Source organism: Artibeus jamaicensis, unplaced genomic scaffold (assembly GCF_021234435.1).
Source record: "Artibeus jamaicensis isolate MK-2021 breed Jamaican fruit bat unplaced genomic scaffold, CSHL_Jam_final scaffold_286, whole genome shotgun sequence".
NCBI lineage: Eukaryota > Metazoa > Chordata > Mammalia > Chiroptera > Phyllostomidae > Artibeus > Artibeus jamaicensis.
This window is the reverse complement of record NW_026522034.1, coordinates 13,654,802-13,681,794: the sequence shown is the minus strand read 5'-3', so window position 1 is coordinate 13,681,794 and position 26,993 is coordinate 13,654,802. Positions and strand designations below refer to the sequence as shown.

General features: G+C 36.8%; 2 pseudogenes; one reads left to right on the top strand and one right to left on the bottom strand.

Moving 5' to 3' along the window:
* The first annotated feature begins 7,745 nt into the window (after positions 1 to 7,745).
* On the top strand, positions 7,746 to 26,572 carry LOC119051877 (ubiquitin carboxyl-terminal hydrolase 28-like; annotated as a pseudogene).
* On the bottom strand, positions 24,339 to 25,230 carry LOC119051871 (palmitoyltransferase ZDHHC4-like; annotated as a pseudogene).
* Positions 26,573 to 26,993: the final 421 nt, after the last annotated feature.

Sequence of the window (26,993 nt, the reverse complement as noted above, 5' to 3'; positions counted from 1 at the left end):
TGAAGGGGACAAGGTCTGAAACAGAGAAACAGTGACAGATGGCTGCAGAATCCAAGCAAGTCATGCTGGAGTTGGGGATCAGAGTAGTGACAGTGGAGATGAAGAGCAGATGGATTCCACATTCGTTGTGAAGACAAAGTTACAGGATCGGATAAGACATGGCATTCAAGTTCTGAGAGAAAGATCAGAGTTAAATATCACTCCAAGTTTTTTGTCCTGAAGAATTATAAGGATGAAGCTACTAATAAATGAGGTAGTTAGCTGGTCTTTTTGTGTCTTGACATTTGGTTTTCTTATTGTTGTTTCAGTTCCAAGTTATATCAAACCATCTCATGTGTTATGATTATTAATCATATATATCTCCATTCTATTCACATTTCTTCAGCATGATCATATAATAAATGAATCATGATATCTTAACTCCTGTTTGTTTATGCATTTTGAAAAGGCTCAGGTCATTTTAGTCTCACCAGGGAATCAGCTCCTCTCGACGATAACTGGTCTCTTTATTTTACCCATCGATTTAGCAATTTTTAGACTACCGAAATATTAAGTTGCCAATTCTAGGTTTCCTTAACTTTCTAAGCAAAAAGATGCATAGAGTAATACAGATAGCTCTTCAGTAGGTTAAACTATATCCAACTTTTTATTTTGCATTCATAAAAGGACAATGGTAAGCATTGGAAATAAGAGATTTTTTTAATGACTCTAGTCATAAACCAGGAGGAAGCAAATGACATAAATAACCAAAGACATTGAGCTTAAGTTATCCTCTATCCAGTTAGTGAATAACTGAGTCCTTTTGTATAGTCACATATTCTAGTTGATTCTCAACTTTCATAATTATACCATGTAATTATTGTACTTTTTGAAAAATTATACAAAATATCTAAAGACACCTGAAAAATATGAAGTGCTAAACTAATGTTAGCTGAAAATTCCCACAGCTTCAAGAACCTAGACCTAACAAATGGAAAAAAATTTAGACCACTGAAAATAAAATAGATGGTGCATCCCATAGCCTCAAGTGTGAACCAATTGTAGTTTACTTCTCTTCCTTTATGCTTCTTTATTTATGTTTCGTGAAAGTTATTCACTTCTCTGTTACAAACCATTTCACTGATGTCATTTTTACATGTTTAGAGGCAAGACTCTTGCATCTACAAAGTTCAGCCCAATTATTTGGCTATGAGTGATCATAAAAATGAAGTGAATGGAAGAGAATGTTCTCTACCAATTACTCTCATTATGCTGAACAAACACAGATACTTTATTTTCACATTCTTAGTTTTTCTGACTTAATTTTTCTGTATTATAAAAATTAACTATGTAAAGAGTACAGGCAAATTGAAGAAACCACACAAATGTTTGTGCAGCACTGTACTTATAGTTTTAATGATTAAAGTTAGAACAAAAGCATTGTAGTAGATACAGTTACTGTTAAACAGAGACCACTCAGAGAATTAAATAGACTTTTATAGCTTTACCAAATCAGAGCGAAAATTGCCAATATAAAATTTAGAAAACAAATATGTTTCTATTTCAGTGACTAATTTAATATTTTAGTTTGGACAAACACAGAAATGAAATCTGTTACATCAATGTTAAGTTATAGGTAGGTGTTAGAGAACCATTTGTGAAATATGATAAAATTATTTCATTTTTCAGATTGGCCTGTATATTATTTTCTACAAAATATAGTGCTAATAGCTAAGTCATTTACATCTCAGTAACACTGCTGTTAAAAAGTTTGATAAAGCAGCCCTGGCTGGTGTAGCTCAGTGGATTGAGCGCGGGCCTGCGAAACAGGCAATCACGGTTCGATTCCCAGTCAGGGCACATGCCTGGGTTGCCAGCTGGTTCCCTGCAGGCCAGTTCCCAGCAGGGGATGCATGAAAGGCAACCATACATTAATGTTTCTCTCCCTCTCTCCTTCCCTTCCCCAATAAAGATTTAAAAAAAAAAGTTTGATAAAGCACCTTTGATAAAATCAATCCAAAAGACATTGTTGCAGGATTTTCCATTTATTTCTTTTAGCCACGAAATTTTTAGTAATAACATTAATTTTTAAATGCTCCCCCAAATACATTGCAAAATGTACATTGTTACATCAAATTTAAATCAGAAATTTAAATTTGTAATAAATCAGTAATAAATTACTCTACAACTCAAATTCTATCCCTGTTAGTTTTGAAAATTGGACAAAAATTTAACTTAACTTTGAAATCTATGTAATCATTATCAAATTTTGTTAACAATAAATATGAATACAAATATTCAAGAAAGATCAATTATTACTCATTTATCCTGTTTGTGCTCATTTTTTCACAGCAAAAATGATTTAAATGACACACAGACATCTTTTCTCCAAAACTACATTCTTCACAAACAATCAGAATGCCTTCACAATCCAACATTTAATTCATGTTTTAGGTTAGCGGCTATTTGTTATTAAAAGGCAAAATATACCTTGGTGAAATGATACACTGCTATTACTGATTTACATATTTGGACAACTCAGTTAATTTTTTTCACTTTTAACTCACCATGTCATTAAAAACAAATTATTTTAAATAGAAAATGAAATACAGAGAACATGAGAGACCTGCACAGTAATAAGTACAGAAAGATTCTTAAGAGGAAAATGAGCAAACATGAAAGACAAATTCTTCTATTTTAAAACTTTGCCTGGATATAGCTGTGCCTTTTTCCCTTCTAACATCAGAGGGATTTGCAATCATATGTTTTCTTTCCTAGATACCCCTATCACAATGTCTAAGACAAAAGCATGTTTGTAAAGAAATGTGGGGCTGGAGGAGGGACACAGAGAAGAAGCTAATGCATGGTTCATTATCGAGTTAGCCATCATGATCTATGTGACTAATTCTCAGTACTGCTGGGGCCTGCTCAGGAGCATTAGGAAAAGTATCTCAGAACCATGCCCTCCAAAGATGGGGAAGGGAAACATTTATTTGTCTCTCTCTCCCTTCATGGAATAAAAGATTGTTCCGTTAGACATCAGCTCTTTAAGACTTTCAAATTGAACACATGTGACAAGCATGAGGTTCCTACAAGTTCTCATGTCAAAGGATCCAAGACAAAATATGGCAAAAATCAGAGGTGCAGAGTATGTGCTAGACGTGAGAAACTCTCAGGTATATTACCCACAGTTATGCCAGTATATTAGATGAAGCCAAAAAGATTTGAAATGTTTTCCTTTATTTTTAATAATTTTTAAATTAACTTTGAATATAGTTGTCTACATTTTCTCACCACCACTTTCCCCAGTCCCACCCACCCCCACATCCCACCCTCAATCCTACCCACCTTTTGGCTTTGTCCATGAGTCCTTTATACATGTTCCTTGATGACTCTTTCCTTTCTTTCCCCATTATTCCCCTTTCCCACCCCTCTGGTTCCTGTCAGTTTGTTCTTTATTTCAGTATCTCTGGTTATATTTTGCTTGCTTATTCATTTTGTTGATTAAGTTCTAGTTAAAAATGAGATCATATGGTATTTGTCTTTCACTGCCTGGCTTATTTCACTTAGCATAATGTTTCCAGGTTCATCCATGCTGTCCCAAAGGGTAAGAGTTCCTTCTTTATTTTGGTGCAGTATTCCACTGTGTAAATGTACCAGTTTTTCATCCACTCATTTACTGATGGGCTTTAAAGAAGTATTCTACATAATTCATCTGAGCCCCACTCAGATATAGAGATATATGTATATTTGTCATTAACTCTAATCTATACTATAGTTCCCTCCAGCTTGATCCAAAATGTATGGTTTCATAAAAGATAATTATTAAGACTAATTATAGTTCCTGCTCCTCCATCTTACCCTGAGTAGTTAACTGATATTTACCATTTTCTTCCTATCTTTCCCTACCATGCATTCCAGATTTCTTGATCCCCTATTGTATGGTCATGTTTTTTTTTGTTTTGTTTTTGTCTGGTGTTGTAACTGAAAATGTCACCCTGCAAGCATTCCCTCAATTTCCTTGCCCTTTGGGGGCTACAGTTGTTGTAAGTGTGGGTCAATAGAAGTCAGGATTTATGGGGCCCATCTTACTCCCACTTCTTGGTTCCCAGCTGAGCAGAGATGGTTCCCAACATCTCTGCCATATCTTGGATAATAGAACTCCAGCCCTCAGTAGTAGTCTCTGAGCTGGCACCTTAGCTGAAACTTTAAAGAAAAATCTATTGCTCCATTGGTTTAGAGTTTCTGAATGGCAAGATATGTGGGAAAACTAGTAGGTCCTGTAGTCTTGTGTATATTATAGACCCTCTTTTATTATAATTTAGACACCTGTTTTAGAATTATGTAAACTCTCATATGGTGGTGCTGTCATACTAATTACTTAAAATTAGTAATATGCCCCTGTTGGCAGATAACTAATAAGTAACACAGCCCCCATATTCTATCTTGTGAGTATGCTTTCTAGGGCTACTTACTGTACAAACTCTCTCACCAAAAGCAGAGCCTAAAACCAAGATCTAGAATCAGGTAATTTATTTTGGAATGCCAAGGAGTTTGAGTGAGGAAAAGAGCAAAAACTAATATAAGGGTGGTTTTGACAATGGCTACAGCTGGGAATGACTCAGCACTCAATGCACCAAACTTTTCTGAGAAACGTTATAAAATGTACATCCGAATTATTCACCCAGGGGACAAATAAAGAAAGCATTTATCTGTTGGCCTCTATTTCCCATAAAGTGTTGCTCGGTGGAGCATTAACTCTCTCACACTTCCAAGTGGCGCATTCATAAGAATCAAGGGATTCCTGCTGGCTTCCCAGCTGGCTCCCTGTGCTGTGTCTTCAGAGAAGCCCTGGGACATGAAGTGAAAGGTGCAGGGATGAAATTCAGGCAAGGTGCATTCAGTTTATTCTGTGCAAAGCTTGCTGAAAACTGCACAGAACCAAAGCAGCATGACTGAATTAGGGAATAAGAGAAAGAGACCATGACCTTGGCCCAAGAGCTCTCTAGAGGTGATTATTAAGGTGGAAACAGTAAAAATGAATTCTCATTCTGTAGTTACTCTATTAATATTTCTTTTTATTCCTCCAAGGTGGATCAAGTTGTCTCCAATATATTACCCTATATATATGTATATATCCAGAATTGTATAGCTACAATCTAATAAGGCATGAACTGAAATACTACTTTGAGAAGATAAATAGCAATTACAATAGATGTCTGTAACATATTAATTTTGAATTATTTCTTTAGCCAATGTGAGGATTTGTTTCAATAAAAGTTAGATAAGATACATCCCATAAAAATAATATTAACTAAGCCATGAAAATTGGGTATTCTCCCACATGAATACGTTAGGGAGAGTTTCAAAGCAAACAATAGGGGGTTGGCAACTCACTTAAAGGAAATTTATATCTTCCAATGCTTTTGCATCAGTGGTTTGATGAAACAATTGTTATTCTTATTGTTTTCTCTTTCAGAAGAAAATTAGATAAATTAAAGACACTAATGATTACACTATTTTGATTTCATAGAATTTTTGCCATAATTATTGGGTGAGCTAAAACAATTTCAAACTAGTTACTTGATTTTTGCTATCCCATAGGCTTTTTCTTTATCCTGATGTAGTCAAGACACCAGGTGGCTATATTTCATTTATTATAAAGAGATGTTGTTCACTCTTCCATGATGTACCTAGAGCACTGAGCTTTGGAATAAGGTTTGTGAACTGAATTAAGTCACAATAAAACTTTTCTCCAGTACACCTTATTAAGAGTATTATAATTTATTTTCAAGGCTAAAAGTGCTGCTACTCTATCACCACTTTTATCCCATTAATAAGTCTTTGCATATTTAAAAATAAATATAACTTCTGTAAAAATATGGATTTTTATAGTCATATAGATTATAAACTAGTTTTCTATGTTGAATATACCACATTCTGGAAATATGAGGCTATGATGGGGTATAGAAGTACTTCCCCAAGACCACATTTTGGTCGATCAGCTTGGTCCTGAGGGATTTATCTTGAGAGATAACAACTGATAGGCAACATTTTGTTTTTTAGTCCAGAAAAGGTTTTCTTTATCCTAGCACTGGTTCTCTCCTCCACTAAAAGTTGAGGACTAACTTTACATATTCTGTGAGCCTAAAATCCTTTGAATTCAGGCCCAGCAGAGTTCCTCTGTCTCGCCCTTGCCTGCAGCCAATTTAAAAAATTATTTGATAAGTGCATTATTAAAAACTGCACAGTCTGTACATAACTTCATATAAAAGGCTAAATAAAGCCATCTAGTATATAAAAACTATACATAAACTAAATTCAGTATAACAAAAACTATAATAAAGTAATCAGATTAAATGGAGAATTGTTGGGGACCACTCTGCGTGGTTTCAGAGACTGTAGCCCCAAGCGAGCAGACCTTGAAAGAGGCAGGGAAGTCGCACTGGAAAATCAGGAAATGCAGGTGGCAGGCACGACCTGATACTGACATTGAGGGTTCCCGTGGAAAATCAAACCTGATAAATACATTGTACCCTTTGAAGCTTGTTTTACTTTGTATAACCCTGTTGATAAACTGGATGTTTAAGTTCAAGGCATAAGGAGTAAACTCCTTATCTCATGAAACATCTTAAAGACCATCTGGCATCAACACGTCTCACAGACCCTGACCTAGGACAAATCTCTGTGTTCCTTCAATTGTTATCTATAGATAACATGTGTTTTTGAATGACTATAGCCTTTTAACATTGGTTGATAAGCTATGCCTGTATGCAGTATACACCTCCACATACTATTCCCAATAAAGGCTGTTTGGGAGAAGGGCTCAGGGCATTCCCCACTAGAGGGAATCACCACCCCCTTTCCTGCCAGAACAGCAAGATTGTGTCTGGGATGATTTGTTCTCATCCATGGTGGCTGGGAGAGCTCTGCGGGATGGAGTTCTCCCACAGAGAATAACTGTTGAAACCTCGACATATGTTTATCTCTCAAACCTAGGATAAGCTGTAGAAATATTATGCATAAGTGTTAGCATAGTAGTTAGGTATTAACAAAAGAGAAGGGAGCTAAACTGCCTGTGCCTGATTAATTCTGGAAGCTACAGCTTCATAGCCACTTGAGGGGACAGCCACATCCTCTGCCCAAGGGACACTAATCCCCAAGCAGGCACAAAAGACCACCTTTCCAATAACCAGCCAGCTCCCCCAGATTAACAGTGGGGAGGGGAGAAATAAAGAGTGAAGGGGAAATTCCTCTGCTGCAGCACAGGCAGTAGAAAACAGGTGATGAGGCCAACTGTTGAGGCATTTGCAATGAAAGCCAAAATGGCAACCATAAGGGGGAGGAGTCTAGCCTGGGAAAATCTGGGAAAAGGATGGATAGGATAAAGACATAGAACTGCCCAGAAGATCCAGGAAAGTAACTAGATAAATGGATGGCCCTGCACAAACCTGTGAAAAATTAGGAAGATTGGTTAGTCTGAAAAAAAAAACCTTACCCCTTCACAAACCCAGGGAGATGTAATCGAAGCTTAATAAATGCCCCAGGACTGTTTTCTCCGTAGGAGATGCAGGTCTGGGAATGGCAGCTGGTGGGCTACAGTGCAGCACTGAAAGTGCTCAGGAGGGGAACAGAGGCCAAGCTAGACTACTGAAGCTTCGGATGCTGATACCGTAGTAATAATAGCACACCATCTGTGGGCCTGGGCCCTGGCCCTCACCCTCCTCCTCAGCTTGGTGGGGACAAGTGCAGACCTGTGGTCCCAGATGTCGCTGGACATCTTCAGCGAGTCGGAGCCAATAGATGTGGCTGTGGATGAGGCAGTGTGGCAGCTTCTGCAGAAGCATCTGTGCCCTGCACATCCCTCCAATAAATCTGGCCACTATGCCTCAAATCTTCCTATAGTGAGTCCCCAAAAGTCTTTTTTTAAATAATATTTTAAAGATTTATTTATTTATTTTTAGAGAGAGAACGAGAGGGAGAGAAACATCAATGTGTGATTGCCTCTCATGCACCCCCAACAGGGGATCTAGCCCATAACCCAGGTATGTGCCCTGACTGGTAATTGAACCAGTGACCCTTTGGTTCACAGGACCGAGCTCAATCCACTGAGCCAGACCAGCCAGGGCAAGTCCCAAAAATTCTTTTCTCACAACTTTACAAGAACCCATTTCAGACCAGTCTGGAAGACCCATCTTTGTCCCAGTCTATGTCCAACAATATAACTATTTGGGAAAATTAATTCTCTGAATTATTTTATGTGTAATTAATTTCAATCAGTTTCTTATTTTATACTAATCATTTCTGTTATGATTTCTCAATCATTTTTATTGTGATGAAATTTGGGTTATGTAAGGTAGTAATACTTATCTTCCAGGTCATTATCAGATTCATTGTGATGCTTTAAACATTTTTACAAGACTAGATAATCTAATGAACAGTCTCTACAACACCAAACAAATGCATACAGATAAAAGGATAAAAATAACCTTTATGCTGGGTGCTAAAAATAAATATAAGAATATTTGATGAGTGAATTATTAAAGAACTACACGGTATGTACATAACTATATAACAAGCTAATACTATTAACTCTTCATTTCTCTCCACCAAAAAGTTACATATTTTCTGTAACTGTTTTCTCTGAGACAACAGTACACATGATAATTTTAACATAGGACATCTTAAAATTTTTGTCATCTAGATGGGATTTCTGAACACAAATTTCCTGGTTAATAGTTTGAAAGAAACAAAGATTCCTTAAAAGAAATTAAATAAGCAGCTACAAAATGTAAGTATAAAAGAGGTTGACATGCCTTTTCATTCATGAATCTGTCAAGAAGCCTGTCTGTCCCATTATAGTTGTTTAGTTTTTCTCACTCTGTATATGTACAAAGCCACATCTTTACATTTATGAAATAGAATTTTAAAATTAAAAATGCTGGCAATTTAACAGCATCCAGAAAATAAGGCTTGAAATATTATCTTTGATCCCTTCCTATGACCAATTGTTTAAACTTATATATTTCTTTGTAGTTCTGCTCAAGGTTGCTCATGCAATATTGCTTGCAGATAAAGGCAGGCAGAGAAAATGCAAAGTAGATGGAACTGCATCAATGCAACTATAGGAAAAACATAGCTATGTATGTATATATACACACTGGTCCTGTCACGTATATTTCAGATACAGTTCACTAGTTACCATTAGTCCTGGCAGATATTTATTCAAGGTATTTGAAAAGCCTATTTTTTTTTTAAAGAATAAGAATCAGAAGTTCAAGTCATGTCAGATTAAAAGGCAAAATGACCCAAAAGACTCTTCAGCTCTCTCTGTGGGTGGTTGGAAGTCAATCATATGTTGGGTTAGTAAGGTCAACTCAGATTGGTATAGAACATTAAATAGCAACCAGCCAAAAAAGCAGATATCTGGGTAAGCATGACTGTCAGCATTTACAGCAGATAAGAGTCAGCTGGAAGACTGACCAGGAAAAAGCAGGGCAAGCACAGATGTAATAGAAATTCTAAAAATAGAAAGATGATGCCACATAGGAGGATTAAGCACCAGGGTTGTCCATGACAATGACTGATGGGACAGGAATGTCTAAAGGATGTGAAGAGACACATAAAAGACATGCGAGCATATGAATATCAAGTACGCATGATTCCACGAGGCAGTTTTCTGCTTCCTGCTCCCACTCAATGGTCATAAGAACCGCTAGGATATGACCAGCCAACAATGTAATCCAGATGAAAAGGACCAGGTGAAGTTTGAAAGGTCTATTTAAGTTGTACTTGCCTTAGCTGAATGCTTGATTAATTCATTAAAATGTGTATTTAATTAAACAATGTTAATTCTCTTTGATACTAATGTGGTTGATATAAATAAGAGTAATCTTGGCTCTTTAGTATTTTAATTACTTAACCAAAAATTTTAAAAATAGATTTTATATGTTCCTATACTTAGTAGAAATATTTCTTTGTTCAGTGCTGCAGAGGGTATGCCAGCTTCTCACTGAGCCGATGTGGCCATTCTTCTCTTTTTCCTACGCACGTAGCAAGATCACATAGCTTAGCTTTCTTTCAATTTGATATGTCCAGGTTACTGAGCCCCAGGCAATCAATTGCAAGTGTAATTTATGTGTGTCTTTTCCAGATCAAGGCTTTTATAAGTGGCTATGTGTCCTACAGATTCTCTTGCTCCCTCTTCCACCAAGATGCAGAGAGCAACAACAGGACTTCAGATTTACACTCTCCAATATAATAGCTACTACCAGTACATGGTTATTTATATTTTAATTAAAGTTAAATACAATTAGAATTCAATTACTCATCCAGACTAGCCACATTGCAGGTGCTCAAATGCTGCATAACTGTAGGCAACTACCATTATAAAATATATCTATCATTACAGAAAGTTTTGTAGTAAAGTGTTGCCCTAGACAATAGCAAAGTAAAAGTCCAGAGATAGACTGAGTTCCTGAGTCAGCACAAGGAAAACCATGCAAAATCTGCCACCATTCACCTGTGACTATTATGTGAGTGGAAACGAAACTTGCACTGTTTGGAGTGTTCTATACTTTGGAGTCTATATTGTTATAGCAGCTAGTTACTCTAACTAGTATTGTACAATCAGTATGAAATATTCACAAAAATGAAGTTCCAGTTAACTCAAAAGATGGTACATTACCAGCCAAGTTTAGATTAGCATCAGGTAATTAAGATAGTATTTTATTTCTATGTCAGACAATATATGATACTTAGGTAATACTTAGGTAAAGTCCTTTGTAACCAGTGCAATTTCATCATCCATGTGGGGCATATATGATTAAGTCAAGACAATTCCAAGTTTAAGTGCATGTGGAAAATGGGCTTATTTTCTAACCAACCTCATTCCCATTACACAATACAAGAGATTCTCATAACTAACCATGGGAAATGGCTGGTTCATACAGCTGGTCTACTCAAGGACAGGAAGGAACCGAGGCTATGCAAAGTCTTCAAGACAGCAAGCAATAGCAGATTTACCCTCACACATCTTGGAAAGGTTAAAGAAAGGAAATCTAAACATTCACTTAGAATAAAAACAACATTAAATTGATGAAAGGACTTAGAAAAAGGTCTTGATTTTTTATGAGGAAATCTCTATGACCTTTATAAAGGGAGCACATTTTATGTTGTCATTCTTTGTCTAGCATTGTGAAAGCTGATTGTTGTACATGAAGTAAAAATACACAGAGAAAAAGTACCCCTTATTTCTATTCTTACAAAAAAATTGTGCCTAGAAAAACAGTTAAGAGAATGTTGTGAGATAAAAAGTGCATCTTTTCTCCTGTACTGAAAGAAAAAAATTCACTTGAAGTATAAATCTTCAGATGATAAAAAATAACAGATTCCATTCAAAGTGAAGTTTGTTTCTTTTATTTCCTAGAGTTTACTGCAAAAAAGTAATAAACAATGTGAAAAAGCTTTCAGGTGATCCTATAAAGTAGTAAAAACTATTATCACTCTTGAACAACTATGCAGTGTTATGTAGTAGAGTAATGGACTCTATCAGCCTTTTACTTAGGGCCAGCAGGTACACTTGTGATAACTGCTTAATTTTAACCTCAGGATTTTACAGGGCATGAACTTATCATTGGCATTAAGGAACAACATAGGCAAGGTAAAATATTAATCAACCTAGACATCCTGGGTTTTTCAGAAAAATTAATGTGTTTTCTGGATGAGACTTTATTACAGTGCCTTGAGGATTAACTGCTCTAATGGTGAGTCTTGATTGATTGAGAAAAATTAAAAAAATGTTTTGTATGTGATGGTATGAGAAATTACCACACTATATCAAGTCATCTCCAAATTCCATTATGTTTTGTTTTTCCCCATTATCATCCCTTAAGCAGTGAGTAATGAATAAGACTGTAGATTGGCAATAGAAATTAGAAACTTTGGGGAAAAATCCAGTTCATTAGCAAAGTAATTAACTGTTTCTTAACACAGATAATACTGTAATGAAGTGTAATTAATGGTGTTATACTTATTGCAACCAAGAAATATAATTTTCTGAAAATAATACATATGCTAAGAATCTAATCTCATTCTTTCTTATGGAGGAGCTACCTATAATGGGTAGCCACTCTATCACTAACCCTGATTGCCCATGTCCGAGTAAAGATTAGATACAGGACATTAGATCAGCAGTTCATTATGTAATAACCTCAGTACCAAATAAGCATAACTGTTTGGCAAAGTCAATGAGTAGCAGAAATTGAGCAGCTTTTGCCCTTCTATGGTCATATATCTTTCTATACCATGTGCCTGACAATGTGACTATATTTTTGCTATGAATGCTGAAGAAACAGAATTGGACTGCAGCTATAAGCCTGTGGAAATACTAAATGATCCGTGTTACATAACTATACTTTTAAATAGAATTCTTCCCTCTAGCCATAAAGGTGCAGCGACACTCAATGATTCATGTCACCCAGAATCTTAGCCAGTTTGGGCTGCTATAAAAATTACCGAAGCTTATAAACAACAGAAATTTATATCTTACAGTTCTGGAGGCTAGATGTCCAAGATCTGTGCTGCTGAGGTCAGGGTCTAGTGAGAACCCTCTTCCAGTTCATGGACTCCCACCTTCTCCTTGTACCCTCACAGGGCAGGAAAAGTGCTGGAAAGCTCTCTGAGGCCTCTTTTACAAAAGACACTAATCCCATCCATGAGGGGCCAACCCTCATAGCCTAATCACCTCCCAAAGGCCCCACCTCCTAGTATTATTGCACTGGGAGTTAGGATTTCAAAATATGCACTTTCAAAGATGCAAATCTTCAGTCCATAGTGCTCTGCTATGCTTACTGTGGCAAGAGTGTGACTAAAGCGTATGTCCTACCATGCTGCCTGCTGGAGTCTGAGGGTCCTTTTGTAACGAGCATGTTCAACAGATGTGGGCCATCAGAGGTGGATGGCAAAAGTGTGCAAAGACCTGAAAATTTGTACAGGAACAAAGTGGAGCACAAAGCAATGTTTTGGGACACTTTGTATTATAAAATTTCATTTTGATTTTAGAAATGAAGCTCAGTGGTTATGTTAGGTAGCAACTAGGAATGAGGAACCAGAGGAAAAATAAAGGCAGAGCCTTCACCATTACAAACTCCATTACAATCTAACAAATAATACAGGAGTTTAGAATCAAAAGGAACACATCTCACCAGTTAAGTCAGCAGTCCTGAGCTCCGTTTGATGAGATTGCCAGGGGTCCTAAGCAGTACAAGCAAACTAGCGCAGGAAAAGGGAGAATCCTCAACACTGTGCTGAGAGAAGGTGCTTTGGTAACAACCTCACTGAGATTGCTGGGTGTTCTGAACATCACAGAGGGGGTTGCACAGGAGGGAGATGGAAAATATTAAATATTTAATATTTTATTAAAATATTGTTATGAAAAATATTAAATATAAACATTTTTATATTTAAAAATATAAAATATTTTTAAAAGACACACCCTTCTATGTTTCCTAAATGTGTGTGTGTATATACACACACATACACATATATGAGTGATATTTTCAATATCTTTTCTAAATCTATTAAAATTACACTATAGCTTTTCCCTTTAATCTAATAATATATTAGAGTAATTTTCTAAGGGTACCATACCTGTATTCCTAGTATCTAATTTGGATATGATATATCTTCTTCATAGGATGATGGATTGTGCCCTATAATTTAAGATTTGTCCTATAATTTTATTGCCTTAGTATTTTGAAATTAAACTTGAATAGTCTCACACAATTATTTAAGAAAAAGTGTTTTATTTCTATCTTCAAGAACAAAAATCAAGATTAAAGACATTATTTCCCTAAAAACATAGTTAAAAACATTTCTATCTGGAGGGTTTATTTTTTCTTAATTAATCAAAAGCCAGATAAAGACCTTAGAAGAGAAGAAAGCTACTAATAATTATCTCATTAACATAGAATAAAAACTTCTTATGAAATATTAGCAACTTGAGTCTTGAAAAGAATTATACACCACCGCCCAGGGGGATTTATTCCAGGCATGTAAACCTGGTTAAACATTTAATTGTAAATTAATATAAACCATCATTTTTTAAAAGCTAAAAAAGAAAAACTGTTTTATTATATCAATAGATGCAGAAAATGAATTGGACAAAATGCAACACACTTTTATGATAAAACTCTTGGCAAATTAGGAATACCAAAAAAGTTTCTCAAGTTTCTGAGTTCTTAAAAATATAGAAAAGTCCTACAATGAACATTATATTTCATAATGAAAAACTGTATTCTTTTCCTTAATTCAGTAAATGAAGTAATAATATCTCCTTTCACCTCTCCTATTCACTTTTGTATTAGGAGTCTATGTAATGTATAAATAAGAAAAATAAAAGAAATACAGTTTAAAAACAAATAAATAAAATTGTCTTTATTCATAGATAAGATGATTATCCATGGAGAAAATCCCAAAGAACCGAGGAAAAAACTTCCTTAAATTTTATAAGCAGTTATTACGAGGTTGCATGATATGAAGTTAATATACAAAAGTCAGTTGTTTTCCTATATATCAATCATTATCTATTTGAATTTGAAACTTAAAACACAATAATATATATATTAGTATCAAGAAAGTGAAGTATTTAGGTATAACTAATAAAAAATATACAGTACCTATATAAAAAAACTCTAACATTATGATGAAAAAAACATAGCAGGGAAGTGCAATGGGGAAAAGGTGTGGCGACTGCAACTGAACAACAACAAAAAATCTAAGAAGATATAAATAAATGGGGAACTATTACATGTTCATAGATAGGAAGACTCAGTATTTTGAAGATGTCAATTCTTCCTTGTTTGATATATATACACACTTAAACTCCTAACGAGTTATATCAATCTTAACAAACTGTTTCTAAGGTTTACATCCAAAGGTAAAAGACTCAAAGTACCCAAATACCACTGAAAAAGAACAACTTTCGAGGACTGGCAAAACCAATTACAAAGCTTAATGTAAAAGTATCGCGATGAACATAGATAGCATCACAGTAAGTATAAGCCTATAAATCTCACAACTTACATAAGTCAAACAATTATGCTGTACTTCTTAAAGTTATTATAGTGTTGTATGCCATTATCTCAATAAAACTAGAAACAAAATAAAATATTTACTTCCCAAAAAGTTGAGATGGGCCAATTAAATGAAATAGAGAGCTCCAAAATAGTCCCATGCAAGTAAAATCAATTTATCTTCCATAAAGGAACAAAGAAATCTCAGTGGGAAAAATAGGCTTAAAACAAGTGGTACTGAAAACAATTGGATGTCTAAATACCCCAAAATACTAACCTAGACATAGAACTTAGACCTACTGGGGAAAGTCATCAAGAAGACCACCCACTTACTTACCTGTGAGCTGGACCAGGCAACTGGAAGTTTCCTAATCCCTCCCTTGTGCTTTGGATACATGCTCTACTCCTCTTCCCCATGACAGAAGCTGCCCAAGGACAGAACTGAGATACAATAATGTAGTGATGAGACCATGGTGACTGGGTATGTGATTGAAACCAGTTAAAGCTTCTATATAAACTTTTAAGATTTGGCAGGTGGATGTGAAAAACTGTTTGTCTTGTGGCTACCCAAGACAAGCCTCATAAGTAAGTTCTCTTACTTATTAAGGCTGCTACCTACCAAGCTGAAGCATTCTATTTTTATTTGGTGCCTCTCTGCACTTTAAATGTGGAGGCCAAGCCAATTTCAGGTTCTACCAAGGGAGTTCCAGAGGAGGCTGTGACCCAATAACACCTTTTCCAAAAATTAACTCAAAAATGGATCACAGGCTATGTGTAAAATGCAAAGCTACTGAACTTCTAGAAGATAACACTGGAGTCAATATAGGTGACCTTAAGTTTGCTGGCTAGTTTTAAGATATAATACCAAAGGAAAATCCATGAAAAATACAAGTTGACAAGTTAGACTTGATTAAAATTAAGGATGCATGTCCTGAAAAAGATACCTGTAAGGAAATAGAAAGGCAAGCCAAAAACTGGGAGAAAATATTTGCAAACCCATGTCTAATGAAGGACTTACATCTAAAATATACAATGAACTGATTAAATGCAACGATTTAAAAATATATATAGGCAAAAGATTTTAATAGATGCTTCATCAAAGAAGATATACAGATGTCCAATATCCATATGAAAAGATATTGAACATCATAGATTATTAGTAAAATGCAAATTAAAATAATAATAAGATACCAATAAGTACTCATCAGAATAACAAAAAAAAATTTTTAAATAGCTAATAATACCAAATGATGGTGAGAATGTGGAGCAACAGATTTATTGCTAATGAGAATGTTTATGACATAGCCACTTTGAAAATAGTTTGACAGTTTTTCATAAAGCTAAGCAATTTTTGCCATATAATTTAGCAATATTTTTCTACATATTTATGCAAATGAGTTGAAAAGCTGTATCCAAAAGACTGAACAAAATACAGCGGCTTTACTCATAATCGTGGAAAATCAGAAGCCAATAAGATGGCCAATAGGTGAATGGATAAACAAACTTTGATATTTGTATAATAGAACATTATTCCACAATGAAAGGAAATGATCTCTCAAGCTGAAAGAGATATGAAAGATTCGTAAATAGATATTTATAAGTGAAAGAAGACAGTCTGCAAAGAATTATTATTCCCACCAAATGGTATTCTGGAAAAGACAAAACTATGGAGACAGTAAAAAGAATAATGTTTGACATGATTTCCTGGATGGGGAAAAGGGATGATGAATACGTTGAGTACAGAGTACTTTATGGCCATGAAATTATTCTGTACGATGCTGGAGTGGCGGACACATTATACTATGCATTTGTCAGAACCCATAGAACCATTCAATACAAAGAGTGAACCTTATGGAAACCATGGTTATTAGTCAATAATATATCAAATGGGTTTATTAATTATAACAAAAGTATCACACTAATACAAGATGATAATAATGGGAAATCATTGTGTAAGAAAGTTAAGAAAGTTAAAAACTTGCTACACTATCTTTTTTTCTGTAAATCTGAAACTGTTCAAAAATAAAGTCTGTTAATTAAAAAGGTTAGAAAACTTGAGATTAATTTTTTTTGCCAGCATAATAAGATTGTCCATTCTGTATGTGTGAAATAGTCTTGGAACATAAGGTGCTTTCTCTGAAGTGACTCAACACATAGTTTTTAAGCCCTGTCAATATCCTACATCAATAAAAATTAGCACAACACTAGATAAATTAATTTTTTATTTTATTGGAGAGAATAATTATATAATTAAAGTCTTTCTTTTTTTAATTTTTATTTGTTTATCTTTTGAGGGGAAGAGAAGGAGAGAGGGAGAGAAATATCAATGTATGGTTGCCTCTCATGTGTCCCCTGATGGGACCTGGCCTGCAACCCAGGCATGTGCCCTGACTGGGACTCAAACCGTGAGCCTTTGATTCACAGGCCCACACTCAATCCACCGAGCTACACCAGCCAGGGCTAATTAAAGTCTTTCTACTGAGGTTTCTCATTAGATTAAGTCACAGTGCTATAACATTTGATGACTAGTGACATATCTATATCTAGACAAAATAGTTGCTTCCTTGGCAATTCATCAATAATTTTCTTAATTAAAAATTTTCAGTCCCAATAGGCCACATTCTCTACATTCATTAATGTAATTCTCTATCACCATATTTACTTTGTGTGTGAATTACTTCAATAAAAATATTATTTAAGTTTATACAGGTGAAAAACTGACTTCCATTGGCTTGTATAATCCAGAAGTTGTATATGATGTTTTCATTTTAAATACTTTCTTCTAGAAACTTCTCTAAGCATCTCACGGATTGTCATTTTTACTTTCATAGAAAAGAAAATTTAATCTCAAAGAAGTAAAGGTAGGAAGTGGTAACATTGAGCTTTATATCAAGTTCCCTCAGAAACAAACAAACAAAAATAATCTCGAACATTTTCATTGCATTGTGGTACCCTCTTCTTGAAAGGTGGGGAGAGCCCTGGCTGGTGTAGCTCAGTGGATTGAGCACAGGCCTGAGAACCAAAAGATTGCAGTTCGCTTTCCCATCAGGGCACATGCCTGGGTTGCAGGCCAGTTCCCAGCAGGGGAAGCATGAGAAGCAACCATACATTGCTATTTCTCTCCCTCTCTTCTTCCCTTCTCTTCTAAAGATAAATAAATAATTTTTTTTTAAAAAGGTGGAGAGAAATCTGCACAATTATAGTACTTCTCAGATTAAATTTTATAATGTGATTCAAGACAGCTGAAAATATCTCCAAAAAGCAATTCTGATGGCATTATCTAAAATGACCTCCATGAGAAAAATAAGATACCTAGAAAAATTGACTCATTTGCACAAAATACTCTTCAATCTTTTCATACTTTAAACAGTCTTCTACAATAGACAAATAGGAAACTTGATAATAAAAAGTAATAAAAGTAGGTAAAATGGAGCTGAAAAAATGATGTGAAGGCTAAAAACCCGAATAAATAGAGCTCGTGAATACATTACTATTATAAAAGAAGAAAGAGAAACAAGTGAGGGAAAAGATTGTTATGTACGTTGAATTGTTGGGAAAGACCTGCTCTCTTTTTAATCTAAAAAGTACTAACTAAACAGCAATAATGATTAATAATAATAATAACTATCAAAAACCAGTGCTAGGTAGGAATATTACAGGCAACCCTCCCACCGGAACTGGGGGAGGGGCAGGCAAGCGCCCAGGACCGCACATGAGCAGCAGCCGCGCGGTGTGGCTGCCAAACCAAAGTACATTGACCAGACAACCAGAAGAATGACCACAGCTATTGACGGCATACGGGGGATTCTGCAGGCATCCTTTAAAAGCAGAGTGGGAAGAAACACTACTCTTTTCCTCCCCTTTCCCCACGGCGGGACTGGTGTTCCTGGGCCTTGGGCCTTGAGGACCTTGTGGTACCAGAACATTCTCAGAGTGCTCCAGGGCCTGTCTGAAGTGCAATGAGAGCCAGTCTGGTAAGGAGGCGGGTGAGGTCTGGGAGCAGCACAGGCAGGTGAAAAGCCACATGCTTTGGAACAAGAAGCCATAGCAGCTGTTAGCAGCTGTCATCATAATAGCCGCTGCCCACTACCTGCGTGTTCCTCTGGGGGGTGTGGGGAGAGGCAGTCAGCCACAGCAGTTCCTGCTGTTGCTGCTGCTCCACCCATTCTAGCCAGAGCAGGTACTTGCACACACCACACCAACAAGTGGGACCGAGTTTAGTGGACCTGTTGGTGCTGGTCTTGGAAGCCATGTAGCCAGATGACTAGCCCCATGCTTTTCCCTTGCATGGGGAAGTCACAGTGCCACGGGCCACTGGGACTGTGCTGCATGGATCCTGCCTGGCCAAGCACACAGGTGCACCGGAGAGCACCACCAGCAGACGGAGAGTTCAGCTCACTATGAGTAGTACACCTGGAGGCACAGATTACAGAGGATACTTGAACCAGATGGCTACAGGAAAAGGCCAAGCCACCTACATTTCTTAAAGAATGGTGCTTTTGAGAGGGAAAAGAGGTTCCTGGTGCAACCTTCAACTGAGCTGGCAGAGGGGGCCAGGGTTATGTGGGGGAGATGTCTTAGAGGAAATGGACTTTGAGGGAGAAACCTGCCATTATTTCAAACTGCATATATTTTAAATAAAAGATTCCTTTCTCTTTATACCGAACTCTGTCTCCATAGTTTTTGCCTATTGGCAGTGAGCAGTAGGATCCCATTGGTTGTTTGGTTACAATAATGGCGTCCAACATGGGGCACTAGCTGCTCCAGGAAGCTTGACCTCCTCCCCTCACCCCTGCCAGCCCCACCCTCAAGCAGTTGGACTGTGGAGCTTCCTGGTTGCTGGGATTTTTTTCTCTGCACAACCACTAGAGGTGTTAATCATGCACACACGCCGAGCAAGTGGAAAGAGAAGTGGTCTGGAAAGGCAACAGACTGCAGGAAGGAAAAAGGATCACCTAAACTTTAGGGCTATAAACCAGGGTCCAGGAGAGAGCTGGCCAAGTTTTGGGGAGGCCATTTCTTGTGGATCACTATGAGATTGATTGGCAGGACACTTGCCAGTGAGCACTAGTTTAGAATAATGGAGTTGATGCTATATATTCCCAGTTTATATATTCCCAGTTTGCCTGGGGCCTCATTGTGCTCAGGTCTGCACATCCAGACAACCAAGAGCTGTTATGCTTTGGCTCCTGGAAGGATCCCACAGGGTCAGATTTTACAGAAATTGATTTATTTTGCAACAGTGTTTGGCTAATGTATATTTTAGATTGCGGGGCAAAACGGCCCCTAAATGTTTCCCTGGATTATTGAACCATCATGCAATTGAACCTACATTGCCAAAAGTTAACCAAATGGGTCAAGATCCTTATATTAAGGTATTAATTTTGTTGCATAATAAGTTTTCACCAGAGACAGGGAATTTCTTGATGGTGCAGAGAAGGGAAGTGGCCTCAAACGCCCCCTTCTAATAGTAAGACAAGGGACCGTCACAGCAATGCTCTGAACCCAGAGGATACAAGATTGTAGCAGGAAGACGTTTTCCCTGGCCTCCTGTGAGGCTGGGCTGGTGGCTCTAGGGCGAGGCTGCAGAGCTCCAGCAGGACAATGTGGCTGGAGCAGCTGATCACCACAGCTAGAGCAGACAAATGCTGTTAAATTAGCTGGAAGAAATCCTGGGCTTTCGGGACTCTTCTTCCCTTCATGAAGCTCTGAAGGTGCTCAATGGTGACATCACTCTGACAGTCAGTCTTCTCACTAATAATAGAATTAAGGAGCCCAGTCAAGACACTATTGGCTATAGAACCACCTGAAGTAGAAGCGAGTGCTGCCAATAAAAAAGTATTAGCAGAAGTAATAGGCCTTGCACATCAACACAATGATCATCAGGCTGTCATTGCTATGAGTCTACTGAAGTCCTCCAAATTGTAGACTGGTGGGGGAAACATGAATAGAATACACAAGGCAACCCCTGCAGAAACCGAACATTCAAAAAGAAACACTGGGAAGTCTGGGGAGAAAATCCCAATCCCAATGACTGAAGGTGAGTTTATGGTTGGCCAGTTGGGATGAAAAATTTTGGCAATACATGTTGGTTTAGTGCTGCCATTCAGTCTCTCTTTCGAATGTCTGAACCTCAAAAACTTCACCTCAGTTTTAGTCTGCCACAGAATGTATTTGAGAGTTGTCCAAGGCACACACAAAAACATATTATGTTTATATGGGAGGTTAAATATTTGTTTGTTCGGATGAGGGGATCAAATCACAGATTTGTTGACCTTTCAGCAGCCTGGGTCTCATAAAAGGAGCATTCCAATCACCTAAGGAACAGCTGCAAGATGTGAGTGAATTTACACAAAAGCTCCTGGATTGGCTAGAGGACATGTTTCAGCTGGCTGTTTGTGCTAACAGCAATCACAGGAACAAATCTAAAAATCCGATGGCGTGGCTATTCTATGGTACTTTCCTCACTGAAGGGGTTTATGAAGGAAAGTCCTTTTTTTAATGGTAAGACCTTTGGCTAGCATCCCCTTCATGTAAACAGTTATTGAAACTTAGACAAATGTTTGAAGGAGCCATGGTGGAAGATGACATTGAGCTGCTTCCTTCCAGTCATTCAATGAAGTATGGACAGGAGTGTTGGTTTACAAAACTACCCCCGGTGTTGAATTTTGAACTCTCAAGATTTGAGAATAATCAATCCCTTGGTCAGCCAGAAAAAAATTCCTAATAAGCTGGAATTTTCTCAGATCATTTATATGGACATGTACAGAAAGGAAGAGTTTGCTCAAAGTAAAAGAGTGAATTTGAAAGTTGAAGGAGGAAGTGAAAGTCCTATAGCAAAATCTGGAAAGGTATGTAACTGAATTTGCTGGTGCAAAATCTGCCCCAGAAAGCTCTAAGTCTCAAAGTGGTGCATGCATGACATTACCGCTTTCTTCAGTATGCTGACCTGACCTGACGTCTAAGGAAAGTACAACTAAAGAAAGCTCCTCTCAGGATGTTGAAAGTATCTTTTCACAGCAATGAATTAGCCACTTACATCCTCCCAGTCGTCTATGGAAATGTCTGCACACCCCACTCCTCACACAGTTATAGATGAGGTGATAAACTTCATTTAAGAACTATCTTCAGAGGCAGAGGAATGAGATTGAACAAGATATACAAGATTTAAAGAATTGTATTGCAAGCACTACCCAAATCATTAACCCTGTGGAGGTCACAGTCAAAAAATTTACAGCATAGGTTGCGTGTATCCAAGAGATACATGCATTATTAGTATGAGCTGAAATACAAACAAAATTTTAAATTTTCAAATTTACATTTATTATGTTTATATAATATACATGATTTTTATTTGTTTTCAGTTATATTAAATTATTAAACAGAACTATGAAAACATAAAGAATAACAATTTTTCTTTTTCAATAATGGAAACATGAATATTGCTAAAAAATACTTCCAAATGTCTTTAACATTAGTTAATCAGAATCTTCAATAGTTGGATTTGCAAAACATTTGTAACAGCCATCACAAACAACACTTGCAAAAATATTTTTGTAAGTGTTTTGTTTTGGATGCATAGGATCTAACACATCTTTTTCTTTTTCTGCTTGTCAAGGGAGCTGTATCTGTGTCATCGTTAGATTTTCTTTCAATTTGTGTTTGAAACTGTTGAAGTTTCAGGTGTGATGGCTCATATACACCTGTAGAGATTTCTTAATATCTTTTATCTGTTCTGACACTGAGTTATGAGATTTCTAATAAGTATTCTGCACTTTATTTTTACATTGCTGTTCATCATATGAATAGTCTTAGCATTTATCCTGAAATATTCATAATCATATGGAATGTAACCACAGGCCATCTTCTGCTGTTCCTGGGCACATTACATGTACCAGTCATTCAGCCCAGTGTCCACCCCTGACTTCATTTGGTTGTAATAGTCTATGATGTCAGGCTTTTGTGAATCTAAATTTATAGCATCATCAAAATGCATACTTGAAACATAAATTATGTTTGTTCCCATTTTTTGGTATATGAGATATAAGTGTGTAATCTGCATCAAAAGAATATAAATTGGATTTTTAGGCATATTTTAGAAGATACAAATTCAGGAGATAGTTGGGGTTTATTCTTACAAACTGTACCTGCACATGAAAGTCACTTCTTTTTCAAGTCAAAAAAGGTTTATATCGGTGAACCAGTTATCTGCTGTAATATTATATTCTTATGAGTAAATGTTCTGTAAGTCTCTTAATTACATCTGCTGGTTATTACTAACCAAGGAAGGGCTGCTTACCAGCATATATTTCAAGATTTTCTATATAAAATACTTCTGAATCAACCACAGCAAAAATTGTTGTACCATATTTACTGGGCTTGGATGGAATATATTGTCTAAACTCACATTTGCCTCTAAACCCAGGTAACATTTTGTCTGTTATTACATTCTGTCACATAGAGTAATGTAATTTACAACTTTTTACAGATGCTGAGAAAATGACTTTCACAGATGCTAATTTGTCTACTTTCCAGTGTTCTAAGCAGGTAAGTTTCTCACCAAACCTGATACAATTATGAAAAATCTAAATCTCCATAAAGATATTATAATTCTAAAAGTTCAATCCCACTACCATTTGTAGCCCATAAATTCTGCAAATTTAGCCAATTGCTGCAATACAAACTAGCTAGAGTTGAGGCCTAAAAATGCTTTCAATGCAGTTTTATCAATTTGTTTGGCATGTCTTTTTCATGAAAACCAGCTTGAGATAGAATTGATGTATATTCTAAGGTTATATTTGAAATATCATTTGTGTTAAAGTAGTTCCAAGTTTCAAGTTCTGCTTTGGCACTGTTTGCATTGGGCCAAACTAATGGAAGTTCACACAAAATAGTCTGCAGCTGTTTTCTAATTTGTTGTCTTATTGGATTTTCCCTCCATTTTTATTCTTTATTCTTTCCAAAAATACACTCTTCACTCATCTCTCATTCATTTTCACTCTCATCACTAAAAAATATCTTGCTCGGTGTCTGAGTCTTCTGAACAAACTTCCATTAATCTTCATATTCTAAATCACTTTTTTACATAAATAAATGTACTCTATATCTAAAAGGCAGTAACACTCTTTCGATTCTCATTTCTTCTTTTCCTCATAATGTGCAGCAACAGGGAGAAAGATCTTTTCAAGTTTTCTCCAAAGCCCATGGGAGTGAATATAATATTCTAGTAGAATATTCACTGCTGATGGGGACCCTGACTGGTCCCCCTGAGTGAGAGTGATGCTCTTACTCAGCCTGGTCACCTCTGTACCACTCACTCATTTGTAGTCTGGTTGATGGCAGCCAGGTGTAGAGCAAAGCACAGGAAGCCTGCCAGGAGGAAGCTCAGCACCATGACAAGGCCCAGCAAAAAGGCAATTCTTGGGAATATCAGGAACCAGTACTGAGTAAGAACGACAGTGTCAATAACCTGAGAGTGTCCAAGGTCACCAACATAAGTCTCCAGGCACAGGTCTGACAACATCACCAACCAGACCAGAAACACAGTGCTCCTAATGGCTATAGTGGCAGCTGACAGTGTCAATATCAGGAGGTAGATGAGGAAATACCTGGCATTTCAGGCCCCAGTGCAGTTGTTCACCCAAACACAGTGATGGCCAAAATAGTGTACACATTGGTTACACGCTGCAATGTTCAGATAGTGCTAGTTTCCTTAAGTCACAAGCAGAGCATATCAATTTCTTTAGGAACATGACTTCACTGAATTCATAAGCTGGACTAATGATTTGTTTGCTTTTGTTATGGTACCAGGGTCAGTTACACAACTTATGGTGAAAAACACCAGGTTTACAATCAGCAGCAGATAGGACAGAAGAAGGTAAGAAAAGAAGATGTCCAGCTCTTGACAGTAGCCAAATAGTTCCCAGATGCATTCAGTATAAACCATTCCTTTCAAGATGAGGTGCAAGATAATAAAAGCATTGTTCTGTGTGTGAAAGAGATAATGAAGCAAACTTAGCACGGCTCTCTGAAAGCATTCTGGAGTTACATAGGAAAATATCTGTGCACCTCCCCTGCCCAGGCCTCTCAGGTAGTGGGTTTTTGAGCAGATGTAAATTGTGCCACCACCAACCAGCACTAAAGCCAAGTAGAACAAGAAGAGAACCAGAAAATCCATTTTAGGGATATTTCTCTTTCTTCGGATAATTTTAGGCAGGCAGCTTTGTCATTTCTCCTGCCAGCATTCACGAGGAATTCCAACCACATCTTCTCTCATGTAGAGGCATGCACCTGAAACAACAGGTGACAGCCAAGGCTGCAGGAGACACAGTTCTTCCAGGAGGCTGAATCTGGCTCCAAGGGCTATCAATAGCCAGATGCATCACACCGGTGCCTCCAGCTAAATCACTTTTATTTTCACATTTGACTCTATCATTTTCATCATTGGACTTGAGTGGCATTCACTGAAGTTCTCCAATATCTCTTGGATTGTCAAATCAATATATTTTTCTAGTTATTTTAAATGGTAAGTGGAAAAAAAACACAATACTGACTTCAAAGTTTGAGGGGCAAAAAATAAACTATACCAAAACTGACTTCAGAGTTTGTGGTATCTCCCAGATACAATTTACTGTCAACTATCACACACCCTTATGAAACATTTGTTATAACCAAACTACCATCTTAAATGTTATGGCTTAACATTAGTCATGTACAAACATTCAGCTAATCATAGCCTTGAACCTATGGTCCTGATATATATAACAATATTTAACAAAAGAGTTGTTTGTATCTCTCAGATCAATCATAACCTCTGGTTATGCAGAGGTTAACCAACCAACCTCTGGGTAGTTAAGCAGATGTACTGTGATCCTCTCCTTTGTCAAGTGCCTTATCACTTGTGTGAAGTTCTTGTTCATGAAGGACAAGAAAATGCTAGACACTACTGGACCTATTTCAGTAATCAATCCTGACAAGTCTGGCTCAAGTACAATAACATATCTGTTACTGAATCTTTCTGGGAAGAACCTAAAGGAGATTCTATACAAGCTGGAGAAGTATTATTGCTTAATGTCTAATATACATTAACAACAAGCTACCCCACTTCAGTGCAGAGGCAACCCTAAGTGAATCAGTAGGAGAATTGTAAGCCTCATCTGGTGAACTCAAGCTTTACATTCAGTAAAATAATGGAGATTTGAACAGGAAGTAGAGGAGTGGGAAGAAGAGCAGTCTTGTAAGATTCTCCAGTGGAATCTTCCACCAACTCAACATCACAGGATTTCTCTACATCACAAGGGCCTTCTGTAGCTCTTCTCATGGGGTTCACTGCTAGTCATCTGGACATGCTGTGATTGTTAAAGAGCAGACTGCCCAGGCCACTGCAAATGCAACATGTGCCTATGGGAAGAGTGGTGTGGAGGCAGTTGGAGTGAGGTTTCCATGGAAAATACTCCAGGCTCTATTGGCAAAAAATGGGACCAAAGAGCCTGTGTTTCAAGAAGTTAAAGCTGGTGTGAGTATTTTCAAAGTTTTTACATATGTTTTTATGTATTGTTATATATGTGTTAGTTCCTTAACAGTATTTCCAATCCATCCACTTTCTTACTTGAACCTGAAAAATGGGAGCATGTTGTCTTACACTTATTGGTTGTTCATATATTTGTAGATTATTTTCAAATTGTAAACAAATTTAAATGTTTGTATGGCAAAAAAGTAAAGTAAGTTTATGTAGGGGAATGCATTTGCAGATTTGAGGACTTTTAGCTGCCCGATATTGGGTTTGATTGTGGTCCTTTTCATTTTTTAAAAAGACAGGGATTAAAAGAATATTATGGTTATTCATTTCTGCCTAAATAGTTTGGGCAGAATATGTCCAAAAGTGTTAGAGGGGGGATCTCAGGATAATTCCTCAACCTCATTTGAGGTGAATATAATGGG